The sequence below is a fragment of the Armigeres subalbatus genome, chromosome 2 (assembly GCF_024139115.2).
Source record: "Armigeres subalbatus isolate Guangzhou_Male chromosome 2, GZ_Asu_2, whole genome shotgun sequence".
NCBI classification, from domain to species: Eukaryota; Metazoa; Arthropoda; class Insecta; order Diptera; family Culicidae; genus Armigeres; species Armigeres subalbatus.
Window position 1 is genome coordinate 7,360,799 of NC_085140.1, and position 11,439 is coordinate 7,372,237.

The following is an 11,439-nucleotide window of genomic DNA, read 5'->3' on the forward strand; positions in this document are numbered from 1 at the left end:
GGGTTGACGTCTCGTTTGAGTGACGGATGGCTCCGCATTTTTACATCATTTAACTCTATACTCGTAGAGTAAAACGGCTGAGTGACGACGACATGTCCTCACAAAATGAAAACTTCTACATACATTAGCCTACCGTACATCATTGGGTACTATAAGCTCTACAGCGTGCACTGTTTCATGAAAAATGCAACGTAAAATTTAAACCAATGAATTATCCAATTAGAAACACCGGTGGGGCCTAGTTCAGTAAAACCTGGTTCTTGAAGGACCTCGTTAAATAATACCTCTCTGAAAGTCGTAGTAGAGTGTGCTTGTGTAACTCATGAACAGTTGATCGGCGGACCGAGCAGGGTCAACGCACCCAATAATGCGTCTTTCTACTTACAAACAGTAGCAAAACCAAATGAGATTTTTGAAAGAAAATTTCACTTGACTTCTACTAATGTGCTGCTATTGATGTCATCCATGCGTGGTTCTGCTACCGACGGAAACTTTCTGCCGACGCTAAGCAATTAATTTGCACTTTGAGCAAAACTCGTCTCGGCTCAACCTTCCATTGTGGTGAATGGTGGTCCCGAGAAGAACTGATTAAGAAATGAAAGAAAATTGTGATTGGAGAGCTACTTCCACTGATAATTGCCAATCGAAGGTACTTCAGGCGCCACCGTTGCAGAAATGTAGAAAATCCACGACTACAACTGTTGTGAATTTAAATTAAATTAAATTAAATTAAAATTAAAATTAAATTACTGCTGATGCTGACGAAGATGACCACACGACACGCACGCCGTCGATGGAAATAAAATTTCCTTCCTTTCCGGTGCTGGAACCGCTATCCGCTTTCAGTGAGTTAATTTATTTGTTGTGGGATTTTCTTTTTGAAAAAGAACACTCTTCAGTTACTGCTAGACAATGACTAACTTTATTGAACTACTTTACTTAACTCCTAACCGATGGCCACATTCGATCTCCCGTGCGCGCCACCCCCGTCACGTCTCCCTACGAAGCGCGCTTGTGATGCTGCTGTCGAAGGCAACTTTTTGCGATCGTCAAGCGATAATGAATTCTCGTGATTAGGATCATAGAGGCGTAACTGCATTGATCGAATTCTCTTCATCGATGTTTTTTTTATCAATGTAGCGAATTTCAACCGTTTACCTTAGATTTTATTATTCGGGGCGATAAAGAATAGTTGCCTTAACGAATAGTTGAGTTAACGAAAGAAAGAATCGACGAAGAGAAATCGATCAATACAGATACGAACCTATAATCCTTCCTAAGCGCGAGATTTGCACTTTGAAGACAATTTTTCTTGGCTCAATGTCCCCTTCCATAAAATTGTAGTTGTTGAAAGAACCGTTTTTTTTTCCATAAAGCGACTTTCCAGACACAAACAGCAACAAAAACAAATCAGAATATTGAAGAAAAATTTCACATTACTGATACTGATGTCATCCATGCGAATACATTTTTGCAGCATCTCCCTCCGACGCGCGCTTTTGATTCTGTTACGGACGGCAACTTTCTGCGGTCACCAAGCGATTAATTCTCACTTTGAACCCAATTCGTCCAGGCTTAACATTCCCTTGAATAGAATGTTGGTTCTGAGAAGAACCGATCAATTTCCAATAATGCGCCTTCCGAATTACTAAAAGCAACCACTCAATAGTTCGTCAGGCGCACTTCGTGAGATATCATTAAATTAAAGGGGGTTTAGGGGAATACATTTATAAATCATTTATTTTATCCAGATCTTATACTTGACAGTGAGCTTCCTGGCCGTTGAAATGGAAAATATGCTGTGAAATTAAAATATCACAATTGAAAAACAAATCGCCACTTAGAAAACGACTGAACGTGACTAAATTTAAATTGCAAATTGCAATTAATAGAGTAAGATCAGCAGAATAAAAATCAAAGGGATCCTTTCTCAAGATGCGTATCGAACTATCTACAGTGGTAGCCTGGTCAATCGATCTGCTTTAAATTCAATATTTAGTTGGAAAATAGCTGTACTTCGCTCAACTTGTCAAACCACATCAGCTGCTTCCTAGGCAAAAGAAGAGGACATTGCATTTTAAACATTGCTTTTAAAAATTAGAAAATCGTTTACTAGATTTTTTGAAATTATATTTCAACCTTTGATCATTGACTAGTTTGCATTCAATTACATTTTGCATTAGTGTCGATTCGATTCCAAATCCGAACCACACTTCACCCCATCCTTATCCTACCCCATGGCGTTCAAGTGGTCTGCATGTAAGGACTCTTCTGACATTACCCTCTCTATTATCGGCCTTGGATTGACTTGCGCTCTCATTACCCTACCAAACGCTGCAAAATGAAAGTAAAAGCTACTATTAGGCCGAGGAGTTTTGATCATGGTAAAACTTAATTGTCTACATGATGCCGATTGGCATTAGAGCATAATTCTGCCTTCTGTATAACTTAGGCCATTCTTTAGTGACGTCTATTATGCCTAACAACGTATACCAGAAATACTCTTTCTAAAACATGAATTAGTCCAGTACATGACTTCTTCTGCAATATGATGGAAGTGGAAGTGTGCATACCATTGAAAAAGGAACCAAATTCGCATGTGCTTTATTCCGGACCAATGCGAATTAAGACGGACTTAGTAATTATTCGGGTTGCAAAATGGTGAGTTAACATCAAGGAAGGAGTGTCCAATATAGCTCTGGTTCCCACAAGTTTCTATCTCACGCAACGGGTCGACCGATGACAAGACCGCCAGCTAAGGGTTGCGTACTCAGCTGTTAGTGCAGCCTGGGCACGGTTGTCCTTCTGACATCAGCTAGAGTGAGAAGGTACGTCCCGAGCCAGGAGGTGCAGCTTAAACAGTCTGCCTGGTATCCAGTGGCTGATAAACGGAACGCTGTATCGCGTCAGCTATACCTAAGGTGCTAGAACCACCAACGCGATGTAGGTAACGCGACCCCGGCAAGGTAGCTTACTGAAGCCTTTGACATACCACGAAAAATGGAGAAAGAAGTAAAAGATAACGTTAGTTTTGGCAACCGACCCGGCAACGAAATAAGGACTATGGTTGGAAACTCGGTACCTGGAATGTCAGGACCCTAAATGAACCTGGACCTTCTGGTTCGTGAACTGCAGAAAGTTGGATTTGAGTTATTATCCACGCTTTGCATGATGCCAATCGAAGAACAACTCAATTTGACTAAACGATTGGTTCGGGCATTTTATACATTCGGGTCAATCGTCTATTCGGGCGAATGGAATTCGGGCGTTTGTCATTCGGGCGAATTGAATTCGGGTTCATGTCATTCGGGCTTTAGTGATAGCAGTGGCGTAGCCACTGGGGTGGTTTTGGACATAAACCCCCCCCAGAGACAACATTTTTAGAAGGAATTTTTTTTTCGAAAAAGATAATGTTCAGAAAACCCCTCCAAACCAATTTTCTGGCTACGCCACTGAGTGATAGAATCGGGTTTGGACAGGTTCAGTGGCATTCCTGGAACCTGGTTCCACAGGGAAAGTGGCCACTTTTTGATGTGATCTGAAACCCATCTCGCAACGTTTTAAACTTCATGATTTCGCATAACGTGCTCAATAAAGGCTATTTCGAGTTACCTGCATGGTGTTGGTCAGGTTCCGTGACATTCCGGGAACCTGTTTCAGCAAAGGGAAGTGATCTGAATCCCACCTTGCGACGTCTCAAAATTCATGGTTTTTACGAAACCGGCTCAATAGAATCTATGTATCTCGAGGTACCTGAGTGGTGTTGGTCAGGTTCCGTGGCATTCCGGGAACCAATTTTCTCAGGGGAAGTGGACACTGTTTGATGTGATCTGAAATCCATCTTGTGACGTCTTAAACTTCATGTTTTTGCAAAACGTGCTCAATAGAGTCGTGAATCGTCAAAATCGGTTAAGAATCAAAACAGTTCATTTCATTTCATTTCATTTATTTAGTCTACATCTAAACAGATAACACTGAATCAACAATTTGACGCCATAATACACTGTTCGAGGCCGCATCTCTCCATCTTCGAATACGCCATCTCTCCATCCTCGAATATCGATAACGTCCGCAAATCCCAGGAGCATATGCGATCTTGTGATAATGGTACCGCTTCTTTGCACACCAGCTATCCTAATCGCTCCCTCGAGCGCTATATCGAACAGTAGATTCGAGAGTAAAGGGTGATTTAATCCATCTAAGGTAACAAACGACGTTGATATTTCATCCGCAACCCTTACACGTCAATCCGTCCAACGTAATACGAATCAGCCGTATCAGTTTCGCCAGAAAACCATGTTCAAGCATAATTTGCCATAATTCATTCCGTTTCACTGAATCGTACGCCGCTTTGAAATCAATAAACAGATGATGTGTCTGCAAGTTGTACTCCCTGAATTCATCAAGCATTTGTCTTAGGGTAAACACTTGATCCATCGTTGATCGGCCCTCACGTCGGTATTGACTGACGAAGGACTCTTCAAGCGGTCTCAATCTGTTGAACTGAATACGAGACATAGTTTTGTACGCCGAATTAAGGAGAGTTATTCCTCGGTAATTGGCGCACTCGTCTGGGCCCTTTCTCAAAGAGAGGGCAAATGAGGCCGTCCAACCAGATAGCAGGCAATTCCTCGTCTTCCCATATTTTCGACATAATATGGTGCAGAACTTCCTAAAGCTGCTCACTGCCATGTTTGAGAAGTTCAGCCGGGAGCTGGCTCTTCCCCGCAGACTTATTGTTTTCCAGCTCTTTAATAGCTTTTCAAACCTCATTCAGTGTAGGTGGCCCCACAGCGTGTCCATCGTCGCTAATATTTATTCTGTTCACCGATCCACCGTAACTTCCACTATTCAACAACGTCTCGAAGTGTTGCTTCCACCTGGCAGCCACTTTGGTTTTATCTGTCAGCAAATTCCCTTCTTGGTTGTTGCACATGACGGGAGCTGGCTCTGTCTTTCTCCGCACGCCATTAATAGTCTCCTAAAACCTCCGCATATCATTCTGATCCATTTTTATATCAGTTCGATTGTAACTACGAGTTACAAATTAGTAATAAAGATGTTCCCAATGTTTCACTTTTCAGCCTTATACTCAATAGTTTCAAAATACCTCATAAAAACACTTGGTTTCAGTCATACACAATTCCTACCGATTAATAACTCAAATAAAACCATAACAAAGTGTTTTGTTATTACTCAGTAATGTTGAAACCAATTTGCAACAGACGAATAAAACAAAACGTCAGAATGGTTGGAGGTTTAAATTCATGTTTTATGTACTTTTTTATGCACACTATTGATTTTAATTTAAACGCCACGATCCGAAGCACTACTGCTTCATCCAATTATTCACATGAGCACTATACGAAGTTAGCAAACCCAGTTTTCCAGATGATATACGTCTTGATTATAGTGCTAGTTGAATGAAACTCGAAAGGCATTGTCCGTGTTCTCTGATTATCATCTTATTGTTATTTAGCAACACTCGTCAACAAGTACATTACATATATTCGCTTACCTTTTTTAAATTGTTTATTCGAAAACAATTATTAAAGTTGTACTGGATCAACAGTTTCCACCGTCAATAAACAGAAATTATATTACAGCGCAAAATTTTCTAACTTCGATTTGATATTGTTACCGAAAAACTTATTTAATACCATGCAATCACAGCGAGCTATAATTCAGTATTCTAAATCTGATACTTAATAGACTTATATAACACAAGAATTTAAAAACAGCAGACATGGATAGGGCTGCCATATTTCAATCAATCAAGAAATGTAAATAAATGAGAAAATACAGAAGTTTGAAACTGTAGTCACCCAATTCCTCATATCCCCAGTGTTCATCGGCTTTATCGGGCGATAAAAAATCAGTCATCAAGGTCATAAAATCTTTTTCTGGTATGAGAGTTTTAATTCATTTAAGTTTGAAATGAAAATGAATATGAACATTTTTCTAAATATAACCCAATTTGCAACAAATTGGGAGTGCTTGCGAAAAAGACATTCGTTCAGAATGTATATTAAGATCCCAACCCAAATTTCACGGGAATGGCGTATTCTTGATGGATTCTTGAGCTGCAACCAACATTGTTCGGCTAATAAGTTATAGTAGCTGGGGAAAACATGAAACATGATGAAAGTAAACGCCACTTAAAATAACAAACAGAAAAAATGCGTTTTTAACATACTCTCGGAAAACCAGGAACATTTCCGGTGCCCGTAGACCGATCAAGATTTAGAATGAGGACAGATGAAGAAGTATTTGCGTCCAATAGTCCCGATTTTACCATATACGGCAAACTAGAAGTGAAGAATTTCGTGTCAAATATATCATAGTGTACAGTGTTTCATCGTCCTTCCTGTTCAGAGCATTTACGACCCTGGATTGTGAAACGCACTTTAAGGATTCAATACTTATCCTGGCGTGAACTAGAAGCAAGATGCGCTTTCTTTCCTTCTTCTTGGAGAAGAATTGGATGTCTGGACATATCACTGTAATGTGTGCGGACCTGAATCATTTTATTTGCGGCAGGCACAGCAGCAGCCTCAAGCAGCCTGGACACTAACTGCTACCAGAACTTTCACAACAACGAACCCCACAAGAACCTTGTAGCTGCCAATTCGCCACAGTTTCGAATGAAGCAAAGGGGGATGAGCAGCGCATTGAATGATGTCGTACCTCGAATATTCCTGATGTGTCTTGTCCAAAACTGGAGCAATTTTGACAGTGGCTGAACTGGTGAGCACGTTCCAATTTCCTTTATCTCTTTATCTCTCGCAACTTAAAAATTGAACATTAAATACGTACAGGGCATCGTTTGCTTCTATTGCCGCGGATATTGTGGGAGTCCCAGGTATCCGGTTCACGCTTTAGTTAGCAACGGTGGCTCTTCTCGACCTTCTATTCCCCGAGTAGTTAGTACGAATAAGGGCGTCCTTGTGAAGTTTTGCTGTACCTGTTATGAACAACTAGCACATCCCATTCCCTGCACATTCTGAAGAAACCTTTCCTGCTTCAGAAGTGAATCCTTTTTGTAGTACTAGTCTTCGTAACAATAAGGGCACCATTACGGAGCATGAGATATGATCAAATTATTCGTAGTACTACTTCACCAACGCCCCCAGCTGGGTGAGGGGTAGAGGATGACACACACACACACACACACACACACAATAGTCCCGATTTTACCATAATCGGATAACTTTGCATATTTATGCTTATTTGAAATTCGACAATGTTTCACATAGTTAACCTTTTCGACTAACCCATGTATATGTGTTTTAATAATATTATTGAATTGTAGATTTATATCGTGCGACATGAATTATAATATCCTGCAATTCTCATACTGGATTGATTTTCCGAAAGCTTCTTCTGTAGAAATGTGGTCCCAACTCGTTGGAATGTTCTTTTGCATTTGGTAACCCTATACCTAAGATTGGTAAACCAATATGGCCATATATTGAACAACATTTTTTTCAATTTTCTAAGAATTATATTGCAGTTTATAGGAGGCGCTTGGAAAATAGAGATCTAAAATCTTCATGTTCACCATAAATTAAAGAGTGCACGACAAAATTTACAGATATTCATACATTTTACCGATATGATGATTGTAAACATTCATTAGCTTTTCTTCTTATCATAAACTAAGGCAAACATTGCAAATGCACCTTTCATGCATTCTTATCTAACATATGATCTGTAAGGTTTCAAAGTTGTAACAATCATGGCATCTACAGAAATGTATTTGATTTTTACAATCGTTATAAATAAGTTATAAAAATGTCCCTGAAATATATCAAATGCAACTTGAAAGTGTTTTATATTGACTCCACCTCTTGCGCTTTTTTCGTTTTACATGAGTTATAAAGAAGTGATATTATCAAATACCAGGCATCCAAATTTGTCATATATAGATTTGGTAGCCTTATTTATGATTAACCGTGTTGCTTGGGTGTACCGATCTCTATTCGATCGGGTACCCGACATCAACATCCGGCTTCTGGCAACGTTCTTCTCGTCTGTCAACTCTGACACTCCACATCGAACCAAGCCGTCATGGGTCGCCTCTGTACAGTGCCTACCACTTATCGTGCTGTTGTGCTCACCGCTCCATGGATCGACTCCCATAGATCGTTGATGTTGTCGCTAACGTTGATTGCACTTATCCATTCGTCGAGCTTCTGGCGGTACTCAGCCGATACTCCTTCCGTCGACAATCGCTGGATATTGTAACGCATCGTTCGCTGTGATCTTTCGTTCGATACAGTTGACAAGCGTGATCGAATTTTACTGACAACGAAGTAATGATCTGAGGCAATGTTCGGACCTCTGAATGTCCGCACATCGATAACATCCGAGAAATGGCGCCCATCCACCAGAACATGGTCTATCTGGTTGCAAGTTTCACCATTTGGGTGTCTCCAGGTGTGCTTTCGGATGTTCTTTCGTGCAAAGTAGGTTCTACTGATGGCCATCCCTCAGGCAGTAGCGAAATTTACTAGTCGTAGGCCGTTGTCATTGTTAGCGGAGTGAAGGCTCTCTCTACCGATTATGGGATGGAAAAAGTCCTCTCTACCTAAATTCACGTCATGCTTTGGGCTCTCTCCATAGGGTTTATCAAGACATTCATACAAATTTTCGACATTCTACAAAACCAACTCCAACGTGGGGTCCACGGTACGGAATTCACGTTCTCCGGATCTAAGCCATCGGACTTCTTGAATAGCGGCCACGTTCACTCCAACCTTCTGCAGTTCACAAGCCAGAAGGCTCACTAGTCCAGGTTCATTTAGAGTCCTGTCCTGATGTTCTAGGTACCGAGTTCCAATCATAGAAATAATCGTTGCCGGTTCGTGCTGGTAGGGCTGCCACCTTAGGTATAGCTGACGCGATACAGCATTTCATTAATCAGCCACTGGGCATCCGGTAGACGCTGTTTGAGCTGCACCTGCTGGTGAACAGACACTCGAGGCGTACCTTCTCACTCTAGCTGATGTCCGAAGGACAACAGTGCCCAGGCTGCACTAATAGCTAAGTCACCACCCTTTCGTCATCGGATGACCCGTGGAAGCGCAAGATAGAAACTTGTGGGGGGCGCTCCTTCCTTGGCACTATCGACACGTACGTAAACATCAATTTTCACTGTAAACAATTGACGTCACTGCTATCGCTGCTCGGGACGAAGCAAGCCAACGCTCTACGATTTAGTTTGGCCTTCTTTTGCACTCGTTCATACTGCGATAGCTTTTTCGGCACTTTTGAACTATCATTTTCTTTACGAGCCTACCTTGATTCTGTATACCGTGGTCTTGAACAAAAGATGTTGACTACAAGATTTAAAGCGCCATTAGCTGTCTAATACGTATGCATCTAATGTCTTCACACATCGCAACGCAAGGGCCAAGTAACTCTAAACTTTGGGATAATATTACTCATTGCCACGCAATAGTATTTCGTGATATTTCTAGTATCCACGATTTTCGTCAAACACTAAACGGTTGCTAGATCGGTTGTTATGGCGTTGGTCAGTTAGTTGACGATTGGAAATGTCTTGTTGGAAACACCTTATTTTCTGAACACAGATTCTAGAAAAACTTGCAAATCGCATTTTTTATTTCTAATGTCATCAAACCAAAACGTAAGTCTCATAGATTGCTCAAAAACTAATAGTAATAGAAATAGTTGTTCAGTGATGTTTTAAGAATTTAAAGGAGACTGAAATCATGTGTTGCCTAAAACTGAGTGGACTGTATCGACTGGTTGGCGTTGTGTTTCGTGTTTTCCTAACCAGAGCTCTTCGATCAATTCGCCGTAGATACGACGTAGTTTTTCGCTAGTATTTGTTAGTATTTCTGGGATACTGTCGAAAGTTTAGAGTTAGTTGCCCCTTGTCGCAACGATTTGCTTTGATGTTACATTTGATGTAACGTGTTGCTTTGATGAAATTGTTCGACCACAATTCTCGCTTAACTTTTCAAAAGGACCTAAGTAACATTTTTTCATGAATTAATTTGAATAGCGCAATCAACAGAAAAACATGAAAGCTTTTGATTGCAGTACTCAAATTAATTCATGAAAAAAATATTACTTAGGTCCTTTTGAAAAGTTAAGCGAGAATTCGTAAGAGCGTTTGGGTTGCGATCGCCTGTGTTTAGCAAGAGTGGGCTATATTGTTAATATATTGTATTATATTTTATGTGGGTTTCCTATCTGGTTGAAGTAATTCAACTCCGGAGAACAGCGCGTTGCAACCATTAGGGTAAGACGGTATAATGCGCCCCACCTGGCCAAAACGCCCCCCTTTGATTTCTAGAAAACTATACCTAACTAAGGGTAAAAATCAGTTGGAACCTATAAATATTTGTAAAACCATCATACTATGTGAATGTGGGAGTATTTTTGTATTACATAATGAAAATAATAGCAAAATACAAAAAGTTACAGTTTTGATGTAACTTTTAATGTTTGTTTGCTCAACATTCTGGAGCGATTCTAGCATACTGTCCGGAAAACTTGCACTGGAACACTCAGTTGGAAAAAAAAACCTTTCTCAGTGGTTAATATGATATAAAATTGCTTCCATCTTCAAAAATGTAACGATTTACGAAAACATGTTTCACTGGCCAAAACGCCCAGTGTAGGCAGGACAGTATGCCCTTACCAACTGTACACAAGCGCAGCGAGTCTGCAGCAGTTGCTTAAAAATTGTATGGACAATATTGAAATGTAATTCACACCTGCTTAAATGGACTTATGTTGGTTTTTTAATGTCAAGCACATAAGGATTTGTAACCTCTTTATTATGGGATTGATAAAATACTAATTAAGGGCTATGAAACGTGTTTGATTACGGTGGGGCGTATTGCCCAGGCACTTTTTGAAATCCAGTTTTTCACGGCTTTTCAAAAAAGCCTTATTACGCTGCTATCGCTGCTATCAGCCCCATCCTCTGCCAGTTGAATTGCTTGCATTGGCGATATCATGATAAGTGAAAAACTGAATTCATTTCAAAACTCACAGAAATAAAGAATAAAAATGTCATGCATGGACTGTGAAACGTTTGTTGAGTGGAGTAGACCAAGTTACGAGGGTCCTTCTTAGCCGTGCGGTAAGACGCGCGGCTACAAAGGAAGATCATGCTGAGGGTGGCTGGGTTCGATTCCCGGTGCCGGTCTAGGCAATTTTCGGATTGGAAATTGTCTCGACTTCCCTGTGCATAAATTTATCATCGTGTTAGCCTCGTGATGTACGAATGCAAAAATGGTAACCTGGCTTAGAAACCTCGCAGTTAATAACTGTGGGAGTGCTTAATGAACACTAAGCTGCGAGGTGGCTCTGTCCCAGTGTGTGGGGTATGTAATGCCACTAAGAAGAAGAAGAAGAAGAAGTCCAAGTTACGTTTTCTGTTGGCGAATGAATGACATA